This window comes from Populus trichocarpa, chromosome 1 (genome assembly GCF_000002775.5).
Source record: "Populus trichocarpa isolate Nisqually-1 chromosome 1, P.trichocarpa_v4.1, whole genome shotgun sequence".
Lineage (NCBI taxonomy): Eukaryota > Viridiplantae > Streptophyta > Magnoliopsida > Malpighiales > Salicaceae > Populus > Populus trichocarpa.
In genome coordinates, this window is record NC_037285.2 from 43,128,394 (window position 1) to 43,152,492 (window position 24,099).

General features: G+C 34.8%; 2 protein-coding genes across 2 annotated transcripts in view; both read right to left on the reverse strand.

Annotated features, from left to right (window-relative positions):
* The window catches only part of LOC112328048 (uncharacterized), a 34,221-nt gene extending 23,738 nt beyond the window's left edge, over positions 1–10,483 (reverse strand). Inside the window, exons 1-2 of the mRNA XM_052449937.1 lie at positions 10,300–10,483; positions 9,386–9,476 (exon numbers count right to left, since the gene is read on the reverse strand). The gene's annotated coding sequence lies outside the window, so the exon portion shown is untranslated. The remainder of the gene's footprint in view (positions 1–9,385; positions 9,477–10,299) is intronic.
* Positions 1–24,099, reverse strand: part of LOC18095629 (probable disease resistance protein At4g27220) — a 119,512-nt gene that overhangs the window by 52,894 nt on the left and 42,519 nt on the right. The window contains exon 2 of the mRNA XM_052449936.1: positions 9,427–9,471. The gene's annotated coding sequence lies outside the window, so the exon portion shown is untranslated. The remainder of the gene's footprint in view (positions 1–9,426; positions 9,472–24,099) is intronic.

Sequence of the window (24,099 nt, forward strand, 5' to 3'; positions counted from 1 at the left end):
ACGAATTATTTCGCTATTGACCTAGTACTATAATGCCATGATTTAAGGCGATTGGACTTTTTCCAACCTTTTTTTTTAAAAAAAAATTCAAATCATTTAATTAGGTAAACGATGACCAGGAAAAACAGAATTAGGACTATTTTCTCAAATTTAATGAACTTTGATCAACTTGAAGTCATTGCCACTTGTATTTTTGTATATTTCATTCCCACCCGGCTTGCCCGCCTGCCTTCTACACAAACTGTGAGCAAAGTTGATTGATTTTATTGCATCTCAAGCATTCCAAAATTAAACTTTACGATAAATTGCTTAAAACAATATTTTAAATTTAAAAACTTATCTTATTGGATGAGGTCAAGAATGATTTTTATATTACTTTTTAATAAATTTTCTTAAACAAAAGCTTTTCAAGTTTAAACTTATAATTATCTTATGCTTATTTTTTAAAAACATTAATCACAAAAAAATAAGGGTAATAAAGTTTCGAACTCTAACACCATATTAAAGAAAATTCTAACTTAAAAATTCAAATTATTAGATAAAATCAAAATATATCCTTACTAATTGATTCCAACCTTAACATGGAAATAGTTCAAATGAATATCTATATTTGAATATTTGATTGAAAGAAAGAGCATGGTAAATCAAAATTTAAAGTTTATGATAGATAGCAACCTATAATGCCAACAGATCACTGGTCACATGACAATAACTTATTGAATATGATTTAACGGTTAAATCAAAAGTTATTGTTTTTTAAGCTGTTTTTCTGGTTTGGCATAATCAGACCTACTCTTAAACCTAAACCTATCCTACTAGTCCATAAATATATCTATTAGACTATTCACGTAATCTCTGTCATAACATAATTTTTAAATTTTCAAAAACAAAATAATAATAATAAATAAATAACAAAAAAAATGAATGAATGAAAAAAATAATTTGAGAATTGAGTCAAGACAACACAAATTGAAAGTTTGAGCGCTAATAAGCATGCAATTATAAATTTGAGAGTCAATTTGGTCAAAAACTGGAAGAATTGATAAGTTTGGGGACTTAATTAAACTTTGATTTAATTAATTAATGCAATCAAGAGCTTAATTGAAGAAATTCCAAAGTTTAGGGTTGATTTGTGTTGAAATTACAAGGACTAAAATGAATAGGCGGTGATACTATAGGGGGGTTAATTGATTTTTCTAGGGATAATTCTGAAAGAATTCAAAGTTGAAGAGTTAATTAAGGACTAAATTGACTAATTTGGAAACCATGAACTGTTTTGTAAATGGCGCTGAAATCCAGGGGTTCAATTGTAATTGATCCAGGGGCAAAATTAGAAAAAGAGAGATTTTCCTTGAACAGGAGCCCAATTGCTAAATGTGAAGTTCAGGAGGCAAATTGAAAACAGCCATGGAGGAAAACGGCGTCGTTTTAAATCACTGTTCATCGTCATCCTGGAGAAGACCGGTTCAGCAGGAAATGTACAGACAAAATGTGGGTCACGTCAGCTGCCCACTATGCCCCACGATTCCATCTTCAAATGCCACGATGCCATGACCAACAGTCCTGCAATGGCAGGACTGTTAGCCCCTGTTTTTCCTCAAACAGGGTGCATTCTCTGGCTTTATGAAGGCCGGAGAAAGACCAGGACAGAAAAAAACAGACGGAGACACACGAACAGAAACTACACCGAGAACGAAAAAGGCGAACGAAACAGGGAGAAAAAAAGGGGATAAAAAAAACAGAGAGAGAACAGGAGGTGGAGGAGAAAACACGAAAGGCTAAAGAAACTTTTGGAAAGGGAATTCTTATTTCTTTTCCTCCGACCAGACCACTGACTCAGCCAAATCAAACGCACAACCAAAAGGGGAAACAAAGAAAAAAAAGGAAAACAGAGAGAGAGAGAGAGATCAAGAAAGAAGAAGTAGAACTAGAGCGGAGAGGGAGAGGATCCAGAGAACACAAAAAAAAGGCAGGAGACAACGAAAAAGGGGATAGGACATCGTCTGGCCAGATCGTCACCATCGTCTTCGTCTTCGGTTTTCAGCTGCAGGTCAGTTCACGGCTTTCCCTCGTTTTTGCTTTTTAATTACCCTGGCATTGTTGCAAGCATGCGTGTATAATTCACGCACGCCAGGCAACAGTGCCCAGGCTGGTCCCTGGCCAGGCCGGGCCAGCTAGGTCTAGCCTGGGCTAGATCCAACCATCTAAAAAAAAAGAAAAAAGAGAATAGAAACTTGTTGGGCCTGAATCTTAAGCCCAGCTGACCCAATTTGTTTTTGACAAAGGATGTTTATAGCAAAACATACCCTTATGCTTTCCTCCTTTTTATTTCATCCCTATTTGTTTTAATACCCAGCTAAACAAACCTTTATGGATGTCAGAAAATTTTGAAAAATATTTGTGGACCCTTTCTAATTTATTCGTGGGTGGCTCATTTTTATTGTGAAATGTAAATCTGATATGTGATATACAACTGTCTTTATATATATATGTTTTGCTTTCAATTTAAATTTTATTGGTTTATTTACTAGTGTCAGAGTCAGGAATATTACAAGTAGACAATCGGTAGTATAATACAACAAACCCTTAACAATTTAAGATAAAACCAGAAATGCATCCTATTTTAGGTAAGATGTTTAAGGGGTGATAATATCTTTTCTTTTGCGTAACTAATCCTGTACCATAGAATTTTTGTTGACCAGTTAGGGTTTCTAGTGACCATAATATTAGATGACGACTCCTTAAATAAAACATTTCCCATCTAAGAAAAAAATGCTAGAAATTTGTTCCTTTTTACTTTTGAAATTTTTAAAGGAATACCTCAGGTTCCATGTCTTCTACCCTAACTTCTGATTGTTTCAATTCTGTCAATGCATTCCTCCATTCATGCAAGTCATCCACTCCCCTCATGCTTCCGGCCATTGCTATAATCCCAAGCGGCAGACAAGCACATTCTGCTGCAATAGATTTTGCTATCTGTACGACTTCAGGAGAAAGTGCTGCGTCATGCCCAAGTTTCTCCGCAAACAAAGTCCAAGCTTCTTCTTCAGTAAGAAGCTCTACTTTGATGATCTCTCGGCAACCCATCCGCCGACAAACTTCTAACGATCGAGTTGTGAGAATCAACTTGCACGCATTCACTTCAACAGGTATGCCCACCTTTTCTAGCAGAAAATGATTCCACAAATCATCTAGAATGAGAACAGACTTTCCCTTTGCAACTAATGCTTTAGACAACTTTGCAGCTCTTCTATTCTCATCCTCTTCATTTGAAAGGTCTAAATTAATAGCTTTGGCAATAAGATACTGCAATTTACTGATGGTGAAATTTTGTGATGCAGTAACCCAAAAAACATAATTGAAAGAACTTGGTCGTTGTAGCAGCTGATTATGGATTTGCGTCGCCAATGATGTTTTACCGACACCGCCCATCCCATAAACGCCAACACTTAAGACGTCATCCTTCATTAACCAAGACCAGATCATCTCCTTATTTCTGTCAGAAGCCTGACCTACCAGTTTTGTTGTCAGCAATGCTTCTCCTTTAGCTTTTTGTCCATCAAGCCCTTCAGAAACTCTACTTTCGTCAGTAACTATGGACACACCTCTGGTGAAGTTGTCTGTCAAATTCTCCACTCCACCATCTGAAACATCTGCCCCTTGCTCTTCATAAACTCTAACATGGTCAATAAGTGCAATCCCTTCCACGGTTCTGCTCTGTGTCAAATTTTCTGTATCTAGCATGTCTGAAAGATATCCTCCTTGCCCTTGAGAACCTCTCGATCCACCAGCTTCGTTAATAACCACCAACTCTTCCCATCTCGTACTCTCTGTCCAATCTTCCATTGCCATATATGGGAGATCCCTCTCTTCTTGCTCTATTCTTTGAGCTTCTACATTTGGAACTGTATGATCAATTGGTGGGATGGCATTTTGTTTTTTGTGCATTGCTTGGTAGGCTTCTTCTTTAACATCAACGGGTACTCTTCCACAAATACCAACTCCTTTCCCACTTTCTCCTGACAAATGATATTTGAACCTTGAAATTGAAGTAGACGCAGCAAATGTAGATTTGCAAAATTTGCACTTGAAAGGATCACTATCATTTGTCTTCTCAACATGATCCCAAAATGGATCGGTATGTTTAACCCTCTTCTTTTGTGGGCGCTCCTACAGACACCAAATCAGCATTAATGAAAGGAAAACAATGACTGATGTTTTTCAATTAGGGTAAAAAAAAAAAAGACAAGCTAGCCTCCCCGCCCCCCTCTCTCTTCCGCCTACTGTCTCATTGTCTCACTCTCAACAGCCTCTCTTTATTCTTTTTCTCAGGCTGCTGCCGACTAACAAACATACACATCAAAACAAATAGCCATACTATTATCAAATAGTATGTTACTAGATAGATGGCTCATGTGTTGCTGTGGGGTAAACAATATAAATGGTTATTGTAATTGCAGTGGAAAGTGTCATACGCATGTTTATGTGGACTTGGGTAACCGCCAAGTCCAAGCGTCTTGGATCTAGCATAATGCCAAACCTATATTACTTGGGTCTGACAAATATGTTAGACCCAAGTAACTTGGATCTGAAATATTTGTCAGACACGTGCCGGACCCAAGGCTTAGGCGCATGGGTCAGGCTTGCAGGACTCAATTGTTGTGAGTCTGACATGGTTACCAGACCCAGACACTATGGGTCTGGCCTGGTCTTCAGACCCAAGCGATTGGGTTTGGCGAAGGCGCTTTAGGTCTAGTATGGTTGCCAAGACCAAGCGCCCTAGATCTAGCGTGGTCACCGGACCCATATGCCCTAGGTCTGGAAATCAAGCGCAGACCAAGGCCTTTGGGTCTGGCAAACATGCCAAACCCGGGCGCCTGGGTGTGGCAACCATTTGGAAACGACGAAAATACCCCTACATGCAGCCTTGTTTTGTTGAAATCCAAGGGTAATTTCGTATTTGAATTGTTTCAATAAAAGAAAAGGACGATGAAGCCCCTCAATACATATATATTCCCCCCTAGGGGTAATGGTTGTATCTCCACTATTTTTTTTTTTGAAAAGACAAAAGAAGCCCCCAACCCAAAAGTTAGAATTTTGTTTCCTGAAGGGCAAATCAATATCTATACTATAGCCCAAAAATCATAAACGGACTATTTTGTCCTCAATCATTCTTTCAATGCCAATTGTATCCCATGAAAAAGACAATCCTACCCCAACTGTATGTTTAGCAAGTTTCTTTGCCAAGGAAAATTTCATCATTACACTACTCCAATCCACAGTAATCTGTATCTAGATAAACAATGAGAGGGACACTAATCTCTTTTAGCATATGTTATAATTTGCCCATAACTTTTTGGGCTAGTAGCAGTGAGCGCTTTTGCAGAAGAGGTCATAACTTCAAATTATTTTCTTTAAATAATTTTAAATTCAATAAATAACTTATTAAAATTTTTATGTTTAAATACTTATTTTTCTTTTAAGAAATCATTTTTTTTATAGATTTATCCCTCTATAGACTCTGTGGATGTTTCTAGTTTACAAATCCAACTTCTTCATGTTTTCCAAAGGCAACATAGTCTTCTATTAATTTCTTGCTCCTGGAACCATTTATAGGTATCAAGTGAGGAAGCTATAGAAACTAGTAACCTTTGAAATAAGTCAACACATACTTTTGGATCCATCGCCAGTGACTTAAATCCAAAAAAATCACAGTATAGAGATGTAGTTTTTCTTCCCCCTAATTCTTAGAGTTCTTTCATATGCCTTGAGCAATGTTTTTTTTTTTATTTAGATTAACGTGACTGTTAGGACGAGCTTGCACGCACCTTGACTAATCCCACGAGCCCTGAAGTTAACGACCATATAAGCTTCCAGTGACCCTGAGGAGACTCGAACTCGTGAAAATTGGAAAGCAAAACTAAGACCTGACTAGTTGAGCTACCCCTCAGGATTCCTTGAGCATTGTTCTCCACAGCAGATGTGGCGATAAGGTTAGCTGCTGTAGAGATAAGGTTAGCTAATAGGCCAAAAAGTGCTTGAAAACTAAGTGTTGGAAGGTCTATTGCCTTCTCAGTGCTTATTCAAACCCATTTCCTAGTCCTTTGCTTAGTCAAATAATGATTTGTCTATCTTATTCTTAATCTTTACTCCTAATATAATACAACAAAATGAACAATTAAAGTACATTCTAGCAGAGTTTTAAAACCCGACCCAAGGCTCGGTTCACGGGTTTTGTCTAGGTCACCGGGTCAACCAGGTCACCCCGCCGAGTCAGCCGGGTTTTTTACTTCTCTTATTTTTTCTTAAACCCGACCTAGTTCCATCCCCGGGTCAGTCGGGGCCCGGGTCGACTCGCTAGGCCGGGCCGGGTTTTAAAACTATGCATTCTAGTCCATAAAATTATCACACTTTTTATTTATTTGATCCCTGTAGTTTTAGTTAAAGTTTATTTTGGTGCTTTACTCTTTTATATTTCTCGTTTTGGTCCTTAAATTTTCATTATTTGGTCCATGTAGTTTTGGTTAAATTTCATTTTAATCCCTTAATTTTTAATATTGGTCCATAGAGCTTTGGGTATTTGTTTTCTTCTGATCAATCACATTAAAAAATGAAAAACACAATCTTGGCTTCGTTGGGTTTGTATTCAAGAGAAGAGTTTGACATAACTGATTTTGGCTTTTAACCATGCTAGAAAAAATAAATCAAAATCTAGAAAGTTTTTTTATTCGGATTGATTTTGGATTTTAGATTGATTAAAGGGTGTTTTGGGTTTGAAATAGGATTACTGAAATTTCTAGGATGGTTTTTTTTCTTCATATATTTAGGTAAAAACATGTTGAAAATAGGATTTTAGGGGAAAACTTGAAACTTGATTTTTTAGTCATCAATAGGAACCAAAATTTGTTACCATGGATGATGCATTGTTTGCTCTATTTTTTTAAAAAAATACTTGAGTAGATGACATGTGATCTACTCATTTTTTTTAAATGATGCAATATGGGAATGGCCTTTAGGCCTAAGCATGTTTTCGCCAATTTTAGTTTTTAAATTGGACGGACAACATGTCATCTGCCTAGATTTTTAAGAAAAAACAAATGAAGAGTTGTCTAATGCTAAGAATCTTCTCACTAGAGAGGTGGCTTAAAAATTAGGGGGTGTTTTTTCGACCTTAAAATCCATTATTCAATCCATTTTTACTTAAAAACACCTAATAAATATCCTTAGAATCTCAAAAATCCAATCTATCAACTAAAAAATGCCAAAAAGATCCAAAAACACATAATCAACATTGATATACTTTTTAAGGAAATATGAAGGTTTAACAAGACTTCAATGAGACTCCTCTTGTTGAATAGAACTCGTCGACATTGAGATCGACCTTTTTTGCTATCGAAATATGGTCAACCAACAACTTTTTCTCTATTTCATCACTTAACGTGTGACCTTTTCTCTTCTCTCTCAAACCTAGCGACTGAAATATGAATAAAATAAAGTCTTGGAATAATTTTTGACCTAAAAGGACCAAAAGGAAATTAGACAAAATCTTAAGGCTAAATTCTCAAAAAAGAGTTTTTATATTACCAAACTTTCAATTTTGGTCCTCTCATCTTTCATTTTTTCCAAACAATAAAATTGATTGTTTTTACAAAATTGAGAACAAATCCAATGTTGGAATGTTTTTTTAAGACTATGATAAATTGACAGAAAGCAATACAAAACAAATCATCAAGCTAAATAATCAATCAATACAATATAGAAGGATAAAATTAAAAAAAAATAGGAGAATTAAAAAAACAAAGGACCAAATAAGAATTTGTTTTTTCTAAAATAAAAGGCTACCATTTCACATTACTTTCAGTTTTGGTCCTCTCTTATTTTTATTTTTCACAAACAACAAAATCAATTTTTTTTTTCAAAATAAAGAGCCAACATAATGTCAAAATGTTTTTTTGAGACTGCAATAACAAAAAGAAATACAAAAAATACATCAAGCCCAATCATCAATCAATAAAACATGAAAAGATGAAATTAAAAAAAAAAGTTCAATGATCATAGTAAAAAAAATGAACAAAAAAAAATTAAAAACACTATTTCAATCCACAACACATTGTGAAGAGAGGAATGATATTCCCCTGGTCCTTGATAATGTGTTTTTTTTAAATAAAAATGGGTGTATAGATAAACTAACTATATATACTCAATAGGTGGATTATAGGTGGATCTTACTAATAATTTTACAATACCATAGGTCCATAGGTGGATTTGTAGTAAATAACGTATTTCTTTTTAATAAAAAAAAAGGTGTATAGATAAACTAACTATATACTCAATAGGAGATATTGTATTTATTTATTTTACATTGTTACACTTAATTTCACCTCCAATAAATTTATGTCAATTTTAAAACTTAAGATATCTCTATGAATGGTACTGATGTAAATATGCCAATGTTCCAAAAAGCCAATAATGAAAGATCAATGACAAGGAACATACAAAGGTAAAAATAAAATTGAAGTAAAAGAGATTGAGCCAAAGTAGATGAAGAGTTGTCTCTAATGCCAAGAATCTGCTCGCTAGAGAGTTGGCTGAGAAATCAGGGGGTGTTTTTCCGACCTTAAAATCCCTTACTCAATTTATTTTTACTTCAAAACATATATATAATAAATATCTCTAGAATCTCAAAAATCAAATCTATCAACTCAAAAATACAAAAAAATTCAAAAACACATAATCAACCTTGGTATACTTTTTAAGGCAATATGAAAGTTTTAAAAAACTTCAATAGAAGTTCTATCATTGAATAAAACTCGTCAATATTGAGATCAATCTTTTTTGGTATCGAAATATGGCCAACCAACAATCTTTTTATATTTAATCATTTAATTTGTGATTTTTTCTCTTCTATGTCAAATTTAGGGATTGAAATGTGCAAAAAAGTAAAGGCTTGGACTAAATCATATAATTTTCAAACTAAAAGGGCCAAAAACAAATTGGACAAGATCTTAAGGCTAAATTTTTTAGAAAGAGCTGCTATTTTACTAAACTTACAATTTTGGTCCATCTTAAGGTTAAAATCTTAGTGTCCAATTGAATGAAATTCTCTTTACACCGAGTGAGTTAGTATTATTTTTTTTACTTGCAATCTCATTCAACTATCTATAATGTTCGTATTAGATAATGCAGAAAGCTGTACCGTGGCGAGTTGCCACCATTGGATTGACTGATATAGCATAAACCTCGACTCAAAGCTCGTACCAATAGGAAATTGTTGGATTAAACAAAAAAGCAAGCTGGAGATTCTTGCTTTCTTAAGCATGATCAAGTAAAATATAACAAGAAAATAGCACTAACAATATTAAGCAAAAGTGAAAGGAAAACATACTTGGTCCATTATATTGTCTTCAAGGATTTTGATTAGCACACAGAAGAAGGAACCAGTGCCAAGCTGGTCGACAACCAGGAGACCTCCTGTCCTGCTTTGAGAGAAAGAAAGAAGTGAAGTTCAGAGCAAAAAAGAATCAGTGAAAGGAAGCAAAGTATTCTATACGAGGCCATACCAAGATGTCATGCATACATCCAAAAACTACATGAATATTTTCCAAGATAAACACAAGGAAATCGATAACCTCCATAAAGGGTAAGATCAACTATTAGCCAAAAACATTTTAAAAGAAAAAAAATATTGATATTAATTAAATTACAGTTTATTGGTGATGAAAAGTAAGTTAAGAGGAGCATCAAAATCCACACTTTCCCCGCCTCCCATATGATCAAGTTAAAGCTAGGTTGTTTGTCTCGTATTGGATCAAATTAATTGTCATGTCTACTTTCTGCCCTTACGGATATATTTAAAACCATCACCGATCTTCTTCGGAAATGCCCACCAAAAATATTTCTCCATGGCAAGAAAACACCAAGAGGTAATGTTAAACGTTGTTTTGGTAAAAGAAAGATCATATATTTTCTTGTTTCCCTTTATAGTTTTATATAGAGAAAGTACTAGTTTTTATTTAATATGTTAAATAGAAAATTTGAATCACACACTAGATTAATGACACCAATAAATTGTTTGTAAAGCTCAATAAGATACTTTGAATTCTTTTTTTTTTTTTTTGAGAATTTTAATTCACGCTTTACTGTAGCTTGTAAGAACACAATGAGCAAGAAACTATGTCCTGAACTCTATCTGATCCAGTCAAGAACTCCTGAACAATATCAGGGCAAAAGGAGTAACTTGCAAGAATTCTAGATGACATGTAATCTTGGAGAAAAGAAAAAAGAGAACATGGAGCTTACCTGGCCCAACAAGATCTTCAAACGATGATCTGACTAAACTCAGAAGGAATTAGAGAAGCAGTGATGAAGGGAGAAAAGAATGTGGCATGCACAGCTAAGAAAGGAATTTAGTGAAGCGTAGAGAAAAGCAATTTATTTGTGTCAGCCAATGGTTTTTCATTCTCAACGGTTTATAGACTAAATAAAAAAAACAAATGGCAAGTGTTGTTGTGTCTGGTGGCTTTTCGTGGCCACAGAAGGTTTCTCAAGTCTCGACAAAAAAAATATTAGTATTGGCTGCAATTCGGACAAAACATAACATCACAATCGTGCTGAGGTGATTTATATATATATATATAAAAGGTGGCTGTCATTTCGTCCCTTTATTTTTTTATTAAATATTTAGTTAATCTTTTTTATTTTAAAAACCAAACATTAAGCCCTATATCTCATATATATTTATATTTTAGGGCGTGTTTGAGAGCATGATAATAATTGTTTTTCAAAAAAAAATTAAAAACACATCAAAATATAAAAAAATATATTATTTTTTACATCAACACATAAAAAAAGCTTTTCATTCAAATTGTATTTTTTTATAAATAAAAAATAACTTCATTTTATAGGAAATTTAATATTTTTGTTTAGTGATTTAAAGAAAAAATCTTAATTGAGAAATCAAAATGGTTTGGAGATAAAACTGATACAACAATTAATTTAGCATTTTCATGGTAGAAATTTATGATTTAACATATAGGAACTATAGTAAAAGAGAATTTTTCGAATAAATTTAGTTTAATATTTCACCAATAAACTAAACCGATAAAATCAAGACAGCTAGATTATAAATATGCTCCTGTAAGACTAAAATTTCTTGTGGAAATAACTAGCTTAACTATATATTTACATGAAAAAATATTTACACTTAAATTTTATATAAATTGATGTTTCAATCAAAAGCACATGTCCCATAAATAATTTTATATAAATTATTTTTCCAATCTCACAAAATATAGATAGAATGAGAAATTCATTTAAAAAGGGTAATTAATTGCAAACTGTTGAACAAAATATGACGAAGAACATATATAAACAAAAAAAACAGAAAACAAAACAATTGATCCATTGAATTCAATCCTGTCCTATCCACTTCTAGAATCTTACCAAACTCTACTTGTACAAAATGCATTCATGATATCTAATTTCATGCGCCTGCCATTTTCGAGGTGGCATTCTTCATTCTTTTGAGTGGCAATTTCAAATTCCGCCTGTCTTTTGTTAACATAACCATGGGCATAACAATTGATAACGACCAGAATTTTATGAGATGAAGCTCCCTCTGTCTCACCAACTTAAAATAAGTGTGTTTCTGAGCATATATTTGAAGATTGGAATGGGATTTAATACATTTGTAATGGTTAAGAAATAAGGGAAATATTCACGGATCGTTTAGCAGCCCTTTGATCAAATCAAGAACCTCAAAATTTGAAGAAAAATTCACTAGATCACACTATTTTTTGAGGAAGAAAATCTGAAAATATATATATGACGATAAATATTCCTTGACAAAAAAGAAAGAAGGAATAATGTGAGACCACGACTTTTTGAAGCAGAAGGAGTTTGATGTCACCATCCAAGAAAGTCTTCTGAAACCGGTGGCTTATTAAGAATTATTTGGCTAATTACCTAGTACTATAATGCCATGATTTAAGGCGATTGGACTTTTTCCAATTTTTTTTTTTTTAAAAAAACGTTTTCAAATCATGGGCAATTAGCCAACTATTAATCATTTAATTAGAAAAACAGAAGTAGGATTATTTACTCAAATTTAATAAACTTTGATCAACTTGAAGTGCTAGTGAATGCCTGACATGTTCATTGCCATTTGTATTTTTGTATATTTGATTCCCACCCAACTTGCCGGCCTGCCTTCTACACAAACTATGAGCAAAGTTAATTGATTTTATTGCATCTCAAGTATTCCATAAATAACTAGGGTTCACGAACAGCCACCTTGACTTTGGCATTAAATTAACAAAAAAACACCTCCTTAATTAAACTACTTTATGATAAATTGCTTAAAAAATTATTTTAACTTAAAAAACTTATGTTATTGGATGAGTTCAAGAATGATTTTTATATTATTTTTTAATAAATTTTCTGAAGAAAAAGATTTTCAGAGTTTAAACTTATAATTATCTTATGTTTATTTTTTTCACTACAACATTTAACAGTTTAACGACTAATTCCCCGACGGAACACATCCATCGGCATAGCGTTCGTCGATAATTTGACTTTCTATCACTAATTCTTTTGATTAAAAAAAATCAAAAATCGATTGATTTACAAACGAAAAATGCTCGCAAAAAAATATCATGTTGGGAATATACCGATGGAATAATTTCGTCTGTATTTCCAGCGGTAAATCATTGACGGAATTATTCTATCAGTGTCTGTGGCATATGCAGTAAATATTTTGCAACTCTTGGTAAAATACTGATGGAATCTGTCTGTCGGTATAAGCGTCGATGAAAATGGCATATGTAGTAAATATTTTTCAACTCTCTATAAAATACTGACGGACTACGTCCGTCTAGAAATTCATCGGTTGTGATTTAAAAAAATTATTTAGAATAAATAATATAAAATTATTTAAATTAATAGTAAAAAAAACCAATTATGCAAATAAATTTGTATGAAACATTAAAAATATAAAAATAAAGTTAAATAATATTCATCCAAATATTCATTACAAATTAATGTTTTTCCAAAAAAAAATTAAACTAGAACAATGGCGAAGGAGGAGAAGGAGGCTGGTTGTTCCGGGGACCAAACGACCAAGAAGGACGTGCACATGTATCACCCATATGTGATCTAATGTCCATGTCCATTTGGCGGAGTTGTTCATAATCCGTCGAGAGTCGCTCGTGTTGTTGTTTCAAGGCCATGAACTCCTCAGACTGGTTGCTCGATACTGATTGAGAGCTCCCAACGATTGAGACACTACGGGATGCCCGCAAGTTCTTGGCCGTAGTGTTGGAGAGCCCGCACACCCGATTTTTATCTAGTCCACCAGACGATCCTACCTCCATCCACAAATCCAGATTGAAATCCGGATTGGTCGAAGGATCGTCCCCATATCTCTCCCTCAACCGACTATTATAGGTCTCTTGAAAATGAAAAAAGAAATCATCATATTCAATTCAAGAAAATAATAACTTACGAAATAAAATGGTTAAACGAACATACCACAAAGTGTTGAGTGCGATTTTCCATGAACTGTTGCATCCCCTTTTAGAGGTCTTCACTCCGCACATGTGTCTCTACAAACAGCTTCATTGGGCTCGGCTCACGTCCAAGAGATGTAGCCTATAAGAAAAAAAAGGTTGCAAGTTAAATATATTTATAAGTAACAACAAATTAATTAACGATATATTTCATTTAAATTAATCTTACCATCTGTTTAGCATGTGCAACAAACAGAATGGAGTCATCGGTGTGCGTAGTCACCGAACCATGAATTTGCCGATATTGGTTGTCGGCACTGGACTGTGAGTGTCGTGTGAACTACTCAGACGTCACGTGCTGAATATATTGCGGCCATATATCCCCTGGGATGTATGGCGGTTTGAAATCCCTCCAAACCGCCACGTTATTCCAGCCTTGGAGACTGTTATCTCTCGTAGAATATGTTACCTAGTTGCCGCGTGATTTTCCCATACCCTCCTCGCAACATTGTCATGTGCGCTGTCCCACTCGAATTTGTGCTGTGCATAAATAATTTATTTAAATAAAAATAATAATTTATTTACAATTACAATAATAATTTATTAAAAATAAGCTAGAAATTAGAACTTAACACCAACCTGAAATCTTAGAAACCATGCATCGATATAAGGTCTCCATTCAGGATGTCTGGAAACCTAACTCCATTGAAATAATGGAACTCCATCGACGATTTAAACGCCAATGTTATTACTCGGGCGGCCTCAATGTTTATGAACCTGAATAAAAATTAAATTAATGAAATATTAATTAGTTATTCATAAATTATGTTAGAATTAAAAACCAACAAAAACTGAAACAAACTTACATTGAAAGGTTGTCCTTCCAATGTACCTGGTACTTACGGGTGAATTGATTCTGCTGTGAAGACACACCGCCTCTGCGCTGTGAAACCATGCTCGAAGAGGCAGCATCGCGAGTCGGCACAGGTGCCTCTTCTTGATCGGCACCTAAGGACAAGTCATCCTCGCTGCTAGAAGAACTAGCTGCAACCATATGTTTACGACGTGTTGTTGATTTCATTTTACGTATCCACATAAATTTATATGAATAATTATATAATTAAATTTGATTATTAAAAAAATTCAGCAGCACCTCCCCTATACTGGAGAGTACCCAAAGTTTTAAAACCTGCAAATATTGACAACAGCCACAAACCAATTGACTCCATTGAAAAATCTTATATGTAACCTAACATCTATACAAATTTAACAATAAAATTAAGAAAAACATATCGTTTAATTTTATATATTCAACTAACATTTATAGAAATTCATCAATAACAATTAAAATTAATGGAAATAATTAAACACATATCATGCAATAATAGAGTAAAATTGAGATAAAATAATTAAATTTAATCCTATATATTCAATTACCATTTACAAGGTAACTTCAACAATAACAATTAAAATTCAAAAAAGTATTCAATTATTATGGCAATACATAAACAATAAAATATATTGAACAAATTTTTTTAAAAAAAACTATAGACTTTAGGAATGAAAAATGCTTACCTTAATAGTGTGTTTATTTCAGGACTTTATCTACGTACAATACAAAAAAAACAAAAAACACAACAAAAATATATTATTAATAAATCAAAGAAAAATGGGAAAAATAAAATCATTAAGCATATTAAATGAAAATACATACCTTTTAATTTGTTGAAGATTACAAGAAGCTGAAGATTAGAAGAAAAAAAATGAAAATTTTCACAATAGATGAGAGAAAAAAGATGAGATGAAATGAAAGAGGAGAGAAATGAACTGAAGGGGCGGTCGCTGGGATTTATAGTGCAGTTTTACCAATGAAATCACCGACAGATTATTTAAATAATATTATTTTTAATTATTCCGTTGGTGAATTTTCAAAAGTCCGTCGGTAAATTTTGAATTTCGCACTAAAATTTTAAAATGACCATCTAGAATTTTCGCAGTCCGTCGGCATATACACGCGTGCAGAGATGCATTAATATCCGCCCTTTGGAATTTGCACAGTCCGTCGATGATTGTGAACTGCACCGACAAATGTCGATGGACTATATATATCCATAGAGACGTCGGTGATTATGGCATGTGCAGTAAATATTTTTCAACTCTAGGTAAAATACCAACAAAATATTTATATCGGTATCAATATCGGTGATAATGGCATATGCAATAAATATTTTTCAACTCTCTATAAAATATCGACGGACTACGTCCGTCTGGAAATCCATCGGTGATAATGCACTCTTCATGACAGATTGTGTTTGTATTGCCTATTTATCCTCTTGCAAACACTTAAATTACAAACTGACCGCACAGAACAATAACATAAGTGAACAATTATAAAATAAATATTTCATGTTACAAAATTAAAAAATGCTTTACACTTTCGTGTTCTGATAGTTAGTCAGAATTTTCTTCTTCATCGTCAATTGAATCGTCTTCAGCTCCATCGCAATCTTCAATTTGGATCATGATCTTCATCGACATTTGCTTGTCTGCTAGTGCTCAGAACAACATTCAACTCCTCTGCGTCAACATCAACAAGACTATCATCGAAAACACGAAAATTTGAATTTTCTTCTAAGTCAATCGAAGGAGCAACTCGATATGATTCAACCAACTCACTAACTTGAAAAACTTCATCTTGCACACTTGTGTCTTCTTTCCCATCCTGAACAACCTCGACACGACCCCTGGGTTTCATTTTTAAAACGGATAACCAATCAACTCTTGATCGGTCCTTTCTAAAGGAAAGGGTGTATGTGTAATAAACTTGTTGACATTGCTTTGTGAAAACAAAGACATCGTTTACGTTGCGAAGTCTAGCTTTGGAGGTTATTTTGACCAGACCATACTAAGGATCTAATCTGATTACTCTGTCAGTGGTGTCATACCAATAGTATTTGAATAAAAACACTCTATTCTGCTCGCTATGATATTACAATTCGACGACCTCTTCTAATTTACCATAGTAGTCAACTTCAAACTCACTACAAATCGATCCCTTAAAACAAACACCATTATTATATGTCTTTGTTCCATGCCTGTATTCTTGAGTATGAAACACATATCCATTGACAAAATACTCGTTGTAGCACTTAACTTTTCTTTCAAGGCCCAGGCTTGGTGAAGACAATGAAATAGCAGCACTCTTTCCCATTTCATAAACCTTGTACATCATGTACACCAATGAATAGTAAACAAGAATTCTGTAATGACATATAGTAACTTTACAAGAGATAATGAGTTTGTGATAGTACTTACATGTGTTTTGAACTACGTCGCAAATTGTTCATCTTGTAATCGAAAGATTTGGGATTTGGTCAGCTGTGAGTTATTGGATAGTAAATATTGTCGATGTTGCCTACAAGGTTTTTAAAATTAGTTGAGTTTATGATATTACAATATATAAATAGTACATTTTTAACAAAGTTTAAGTAGTCCATATACTTATTGAATAAAAGGTCTCAGCTCATCACAGTTAAATAGCACGTAATTGTGTGTTTGTCTGAACTCTATTTCAGACAAATATCTTCCGATTATGACATTTTTAGGTATGGGTCGTCTAGGATTAGAGAATATTGACAAGTTCCCACTGGAAGGCACTTCACCACCATCATCATGCTGGGAACGTGATTGATTCTCGTTCTCAAATGAGGTTCGAAATGGTACGAGATAAATGTTGAGATCTCCTTAACAATATAGGCCTCACATATCGAAACCTCAACATGCGTCTTGTTCTTAACCTTTTTCTTAAAATTAAACAAGTACTTGCATGGAATTAATCAAATATTTTTAATTAAGAAAAACAATGAAAATACTTTTATATATGAATTGCATTGCAACTGTAATATCTAACCATTCGAATGGATACATCCATCTATACTGGACAGGTCCTCCAACTTTTGCCTCAAACGATAAATGTATAGGTAGATGCTATTGAGTCAAAAAATGATAAAGGGAATATCATTTCAAATTTGCATATTGTCTCGACGATATTTGTTTCAAATCTCTCAATTTGATCAACATTCAACTTACTGGAGCATATATCTCTAAAGAAATGACTAATCTCTGTGATTGCATCCCATATCCCTTTTGGCAACAAATCACGATAAGCTGATGGAATGAATGTTTGCATAAACACGTGGCAGTCATAACTCTTCATTCCATACAATATACATTCCTCTATATTAACCAACCTTGATATGTTCGAGGCATGTCCATCATGAAAACGCAGACTCTTAAGCCATTTGTAGACTAGTAGTTGTGCATTTTTCTCTAACACGAAACTTGCTCTTGGTTTTGCGACACGTGACCCATCAAAAACCAACTTCATTTTTTTACGGTTACAGAACAAAGCTATACCCGATCTAGCCTTGATGTTGTCCTTTATCTTCCCCTTCACATCCATGACGGTGTTGAAAATGTTCTCAAACATGTTCTTTTCTATGTGCATGACGTCAAGGTTATGACGGAGGAGATTGGTCTTCCAATAAGGAAGCTCCCAAAAAATACTTCGCTTTACCCAATTATGGATCAAACCAAAACTAGGAAACTTCTGCTTACATGATTGGAAACCAAATACAATGGCATCGTACTCTGATACAACATTATGCAATTCTTCACCAGAAAGACGCGTGGATGTAACATCATTTTCAACTTTGCCAACAAAGAAATCATTTATGTTCTTTCTGTACCTGTGATTCGTTGGCAAGAAACGACAGTGGCAGTAAAAAAAAGAAGCTTTACCTCTGTTTGTTAGCGTGAATGCCTTGTTGTTTTCCATGCATTATGGACATGCTAGTTTTCCATGCATGCTCCAACCAGAAGACATTCTATAAGCTAGAAAATCATTGATAGTTCACATCAAAGTCGCCCTCATAACAAAATTTTGTTTCCTCGATATATTATAAGTCAAAGCTTCGGAGGACCACAACTACATCAACTCATCAATCAACAATCAAAGACAAACATCTATATTTTGGCCTGGACTGCTCGGACCGGGTATGACAGTAGATAAAAACATGAACTTCGACCTCATACACCTCCCAATGGCAAGTTATAAATCATGAGTATGACCGGCCAACAAGAATAAGGAGCAGTAAATGACCTGAATGGGTTGAATCCGTGTGTACACAACCCAAGACGCACGTTCCTTGATTCAACTGAAAAGTGAGGATGCATACTGTTAAAGTGTTTCCATGCTTCGTCGTTAGAAGGATGCACCATCACTCCATCAACCGCATCATATGATTGGTGCCATATTATGTGCTCAGCAGTCCTTGATGACATGAATAACCTCTGCAGTCTAGGTGTGATTGAGAAGTATCTAAGTTTTTTATATGCCACGAGAGTCTTTCCCCTGTCAATTCTGGGTTTGTAACGGGAATGCCCACATGTCATGCACTCAGCCAGCTCAGCATTTTTAAGGTAGTATAACATGCAGAAGTTAGGGCACATGTCAATTTAATTTCTAGTATCCTAAATCGAGAGGTTTCACCATGGACTTTGCAGTATAGAAGTTCTCTTTCAGCTTGTTCCCTTCAGGTAAAATGCTTCTCGTCCATTCGATAATTTTAACATAACCGGCCTCACTCAGCCCGTGATCTGACTTGATGGTGAACACCTGTGCTACGGCCGATAATTTATTGCGGTTCGTGCAGCCATCCCATAATAGTTCGTCAGAATCTTTCAACATATCAAAAAACCTTGTTGCATCTGCATTAGGTTCTTCTTCTACGATTGAATATTGACTAACATTACCTTGATACATTCTCATTGCATCCATAACCATATTCCTATAAGGATTACTGTTGTCATTTGCAACTCCATACACGTTGCTAGCACTAGAAGTTGATCCAACCACCCTTTCTACCATGCTTTCATTACGAACAAATAGTTCTCCGTGTGCATACCAATACAGGTAATCCTCCATGAACCCTTTGTGTAGAAGATGCATCATTACAACATCTAGATGCATATACTTTTTATTTTTACACTTCGTGCATGGACACCTAATACCGCTTCCAGTAACATTTATGGGAATAGATGTTGTGAAATTAATAAAACCCTGAACCCCATTACAATAATTCATCCTCTACAATTCTTGGGGTGAATCTCTATACATCCATGAACAATCATCCATGACTTCTATCGAACCTCTATAAAATTATGATGATAACATGTATTAACTAATTATGTTAAGTAAATAAATTTGCAAAAATATTGGTTCACCTCGAGATTATCAAACAAACTAATTAAAACTTCTCATAAATATTCATTATCAATTATCAACGTCAAAACAAATTTATACATATAAATTTACAGAAATTACAACTCCGCAATAGCATTGATAAAAATTAAAACGGACCCATTAAACAAGCTATTAATTATTTCATCACAACACATCTAATTCGGTAATTCAACAAAGTTTCAACAATTTAAAAACAAATATAATTTTACAAAATCTAAAACAAACCATAACAAGTACAAACTTATACATTCATACTACAAGTTTGTTTGATAAATAACAATAAAACATGTACATACACTAATAAAATACATATACTAAAAAAAACAATAAAAAATAATAAATTTGACATTTAAATGTTAAAATTAAAAAAGATAGATTTACTTACAAAAAATGATAAAATCCATAATAAATCAAAACACGGATGTTGTGACCACAAAAGTTAAAGAAAGATGACTTGTGTTGAGAAAAGGAGGATATTTTTAGGGGTGGTGGTTGTTTGCAGTTTGGGAGGGGAGAGTTGGGATGAGGAAGAAGAAGGAGAAAGAGGGGAGGGGAGAGTTGGGATGAGGAAGAAGAAGGAGAAAGAGGGGAGGGGATGGTCGGCAGAGTGGTGATATATTAACTTTTGCCGATGGAATCACCAACGGACTCCTTGTGTTGGTGATTCCGTCCATAATTCTGACAGTGAATTGGTCACGTCACTGTACGGAGATCCCGGTTTGAATCCCTCGGTCATTCTGTCAGTAAAATCACCCACAAAAACTTTCACATCATCGAACTGCTTTTTTTTAAATTCTATATATTATGTCTGTAATTCAGTCGGTATATACCGACAACATTAGTCCGTCGGTATATACTTACTGAATTACCGATGGAATAGTATCCGTCAGTAATGATCACCGCAATTTATCGACAGAATTATTCCGTCGGTAATTCTATTGGTTTTAGGTGAATTTCTGGTAGTGTTTAAAAGAAAATTAATCACAAAAAATTAAAGGTAGTAAGGTTTTGAACTCTAATAGCATATTAAAAAAATTATTTTAACTTAAAAATTTAAAATGATAAATAAAATCAAAATATATCTTTACCAATTCATTCTATTATAGAATGTATCTATATAAGAAATATTATAGGTATACTATGTCATAACCCAATTCTGGGTTATTCCCAAAAATAAATTTCTTTTTTTCAAAAAATAAAGACAAAAAATAATAAAGGCTGGCAACGTGGAGAAAGTAGGTCGGGAAATCAAGTTGCAATTTTTGGAGGAGATTCAAGACCTAGTTGCGCCCCATTATGCCCAAAATTGGAGGAAAAAATGCAAATTCAAGGTCAAATTAAATGATTATTGGATAAATTTGCATAAAAATTAAGTCCAATGACGTAATTAAATTTTTAATAGGCCAATTTGATTTAATCATGGGCCAAATTAAATTTTAATTATGTTTAAGAATTAATTTGGGTCCAAATGAAGGATTTAATTAAGTGCAAGGACTTAATTATACTTTAAATGGGTCAAATTAATTTTATTTGGAGCTTAATTGGTGAAAAATTAAGTTTGGGAGCCTAATTTGAGCTTAATTAAGAAGATTGAAATTTTAAGAGACCAAATTTAATTTTTACCAAGTTAATTGATTGAAATCAGGGGTCAAATTGCGAGAAAATTGAAGTTTTGGGGCCAATTAGGGGATAAATTGACAAAATCCAAAGCCAAGGACCAATCTGCAAAATGCGCCAAACTATAGGGGTCTAATTGACAAAATCCGGGGGTCAAATTGAAGAAATTGAAAGTTTAATGGTCAATTAGGGACGAAATTGCATACATCCGAGACCAAGGACCATATTGCAAACTGCGCGTAAAGCTGGGGCTGAAGTTGACGTTACGCCGGGACCAAATTGCACTAAATCAGAAGTTTAGGGTCAATTAGGGAATAATATTGAAAGAAATCGAAAGTTGGAGGACTAATTTGAAAATCAGCAAAGAAATCCCTAATTATTTATCCACAACGGCGCCGTTTTGCATAAAAAAAAAATGGGAAGGAACCAGGCGACGCGTCGCCTGTTACTGTTCATCTTCTTCCCCGCCGAGCTGCCCGAGTGGCAGACTTCCAGGCGCATTTTCTGCCTCGTTTGGCCCCCAAATCCGACAACGCGTGCACCAACATGTCCACCTGGAACCCCTCTATCCCCGGGAATGGTCCGGTCGGGTCAAAAAACTTTGAAACGGCTCCGTTTATTGGCCTAAAGTGGCCAACTCGGACAGTCTGCAGCCTTGGACTGCCAAATTTGGCAGTTCGAGGTGCACACTTTGAACCGACGGCTTGGATTCCTCGAGTTGAATCAAGGGCTGAGACTTTTTCCCCGTTGAAGACAAGATTACCCTCTTTGTATCTCTATAAATAGGAGCAAATTTCATGCTCAGAAGGAGGATAAAAATGGGCTCAAAGTTGGCCGAAAACCAACCTTCTGTATTCATTTTTCCTGCAAACAATCCTTTTTCTGCTTTCTCTCTCCACCGTGGCCTTCAGCCACCACCACCTTCATCACCTAGCTTCTCACCATCATCCCCACCTCCAGTAGCCATAAAACCATCTCACGTGACAGTTGCACCACTTCTCTCTCTCTCTCTCCTCTGTAAAAATCTTCTCCTCTGCCACCGTGACTGCAGCAGCGGCGGCGACAGCAGAGGCAGCGGCCACCACCTTGCCCAGAAGCTCTCTTCCTTCCCAAAGGCAGCCGGGGTAGCAGCTCTTTCCTCAGCCACACCAACAGCTCCAGCCGTGAGCTTTCCTTCTCCTTTGCAGGACTCTGCTCCTTCTTCTTCCAGCCGTGACCAGTGCAAGCCGCCGGCCTCACCACCTTCAGTTACACCGTGCACCACCAGCTAGGCCGCCGACACTCTCCACGCCAGGTAACTCGCCCCTCCCCTGCTACGCCTTCCTTTTCCTTTCACCGTGGCTGCATGCAGAATTCGTCTCTGCATGCAGCGGCTAATTAATTAGCCGTCTGCTTGGGTCGGGCTAGTTCTGGCCCAGCCCGGCCCGGAAAAAAAAATTCAAAAATTTTTAAAATCATTTCAAAAATTTGTGATTTTCTTAAATATTTTTCTACCAAGTTTGCTTAATATTGGGTTGTATACTTACATGGTAAGATACAAGTCCGGTATTAAAACACCCCGTTTCCTCCGAAATATTTCAAAAAAAAAAATTTCAAAAAAAGAAAAAAATATTTTATTGCATACGGCCAAGTCCTAAAGAATTTTCCAAGCATGTTTTTATGTTTAAGAAGAAAAAATTGCATCTTTCTCACGTTTTAAAAATCCAAAAAATGGATATCATAACTAGTTTATGATCATCCGTTAGGGTTTGGCCAAAATATCAAAAACCTTTTTCCAACTCTTTTTTTTTTCAGGATCCAGATGTAGACTTTAATATTTGTGGGGTGTAAAATTACACGATAAAGTACACCCTCGGGTATTAAACATACAAGGTGTAAATAAATGCAATCCTAAAATTCAGACTTTAGAACGGTTAGGATTTAACCCAATAAGGTAAAGACTCCCTCACGAAGGGAGATCTGCCTTGAACCTTAGAAAAGACCAACGAATAGAAACTCGACCTAGAAAAACAATCAAACAACAATGCAGCTTACCTTAGGTAGGGTGCACTGGGGGTGATGCGTCTTCCCCTTGCACAACCAGTCCCTTACTCAAACTCTCGCAGACCATAGGTTCCTAGTGACCATAATACTAGGTGGCGACTCCAACGAACCAAGCAAAACACAAATAATAAAAAAATCGTCAGCGGACGCCGCGCGGATTTTGACGTGCGACATACTATATAGGAAATATTGTAGTCATACTCTTGTGTTGTAACCTCCACCATTACTATTGTATATTGCCCTACACATATATATATAGAGAAGGTTGGTTAACCAATAAGTTAAGCCTCCTAATTATTCTTAACTCATTCCAGCTTTAACATAGAGATAGTTCAAGTTAATGTCTGTATTTGAATAATGGATTGAAAGAAAGATCATGGTAAATCAAAATTTAAAGTTCATGGCAAATAGCAACCTAGAATGCCATTTGATTATTGGTCACATGAAAATAACTTTTTAAGCACGATTTAATGGTCAGATAAAAAATTATTGTCCTTTTGAGTTGTTATTCTGGTTTGGCACGACCAAACCTTCTCTTAAGCCTAAACTTATCTCATTGGTCCATAAATACATCTGCTAGGTCATCCATGTAATCTCTTTGAGATAAATTTTTATTTAGTTATGACAGAC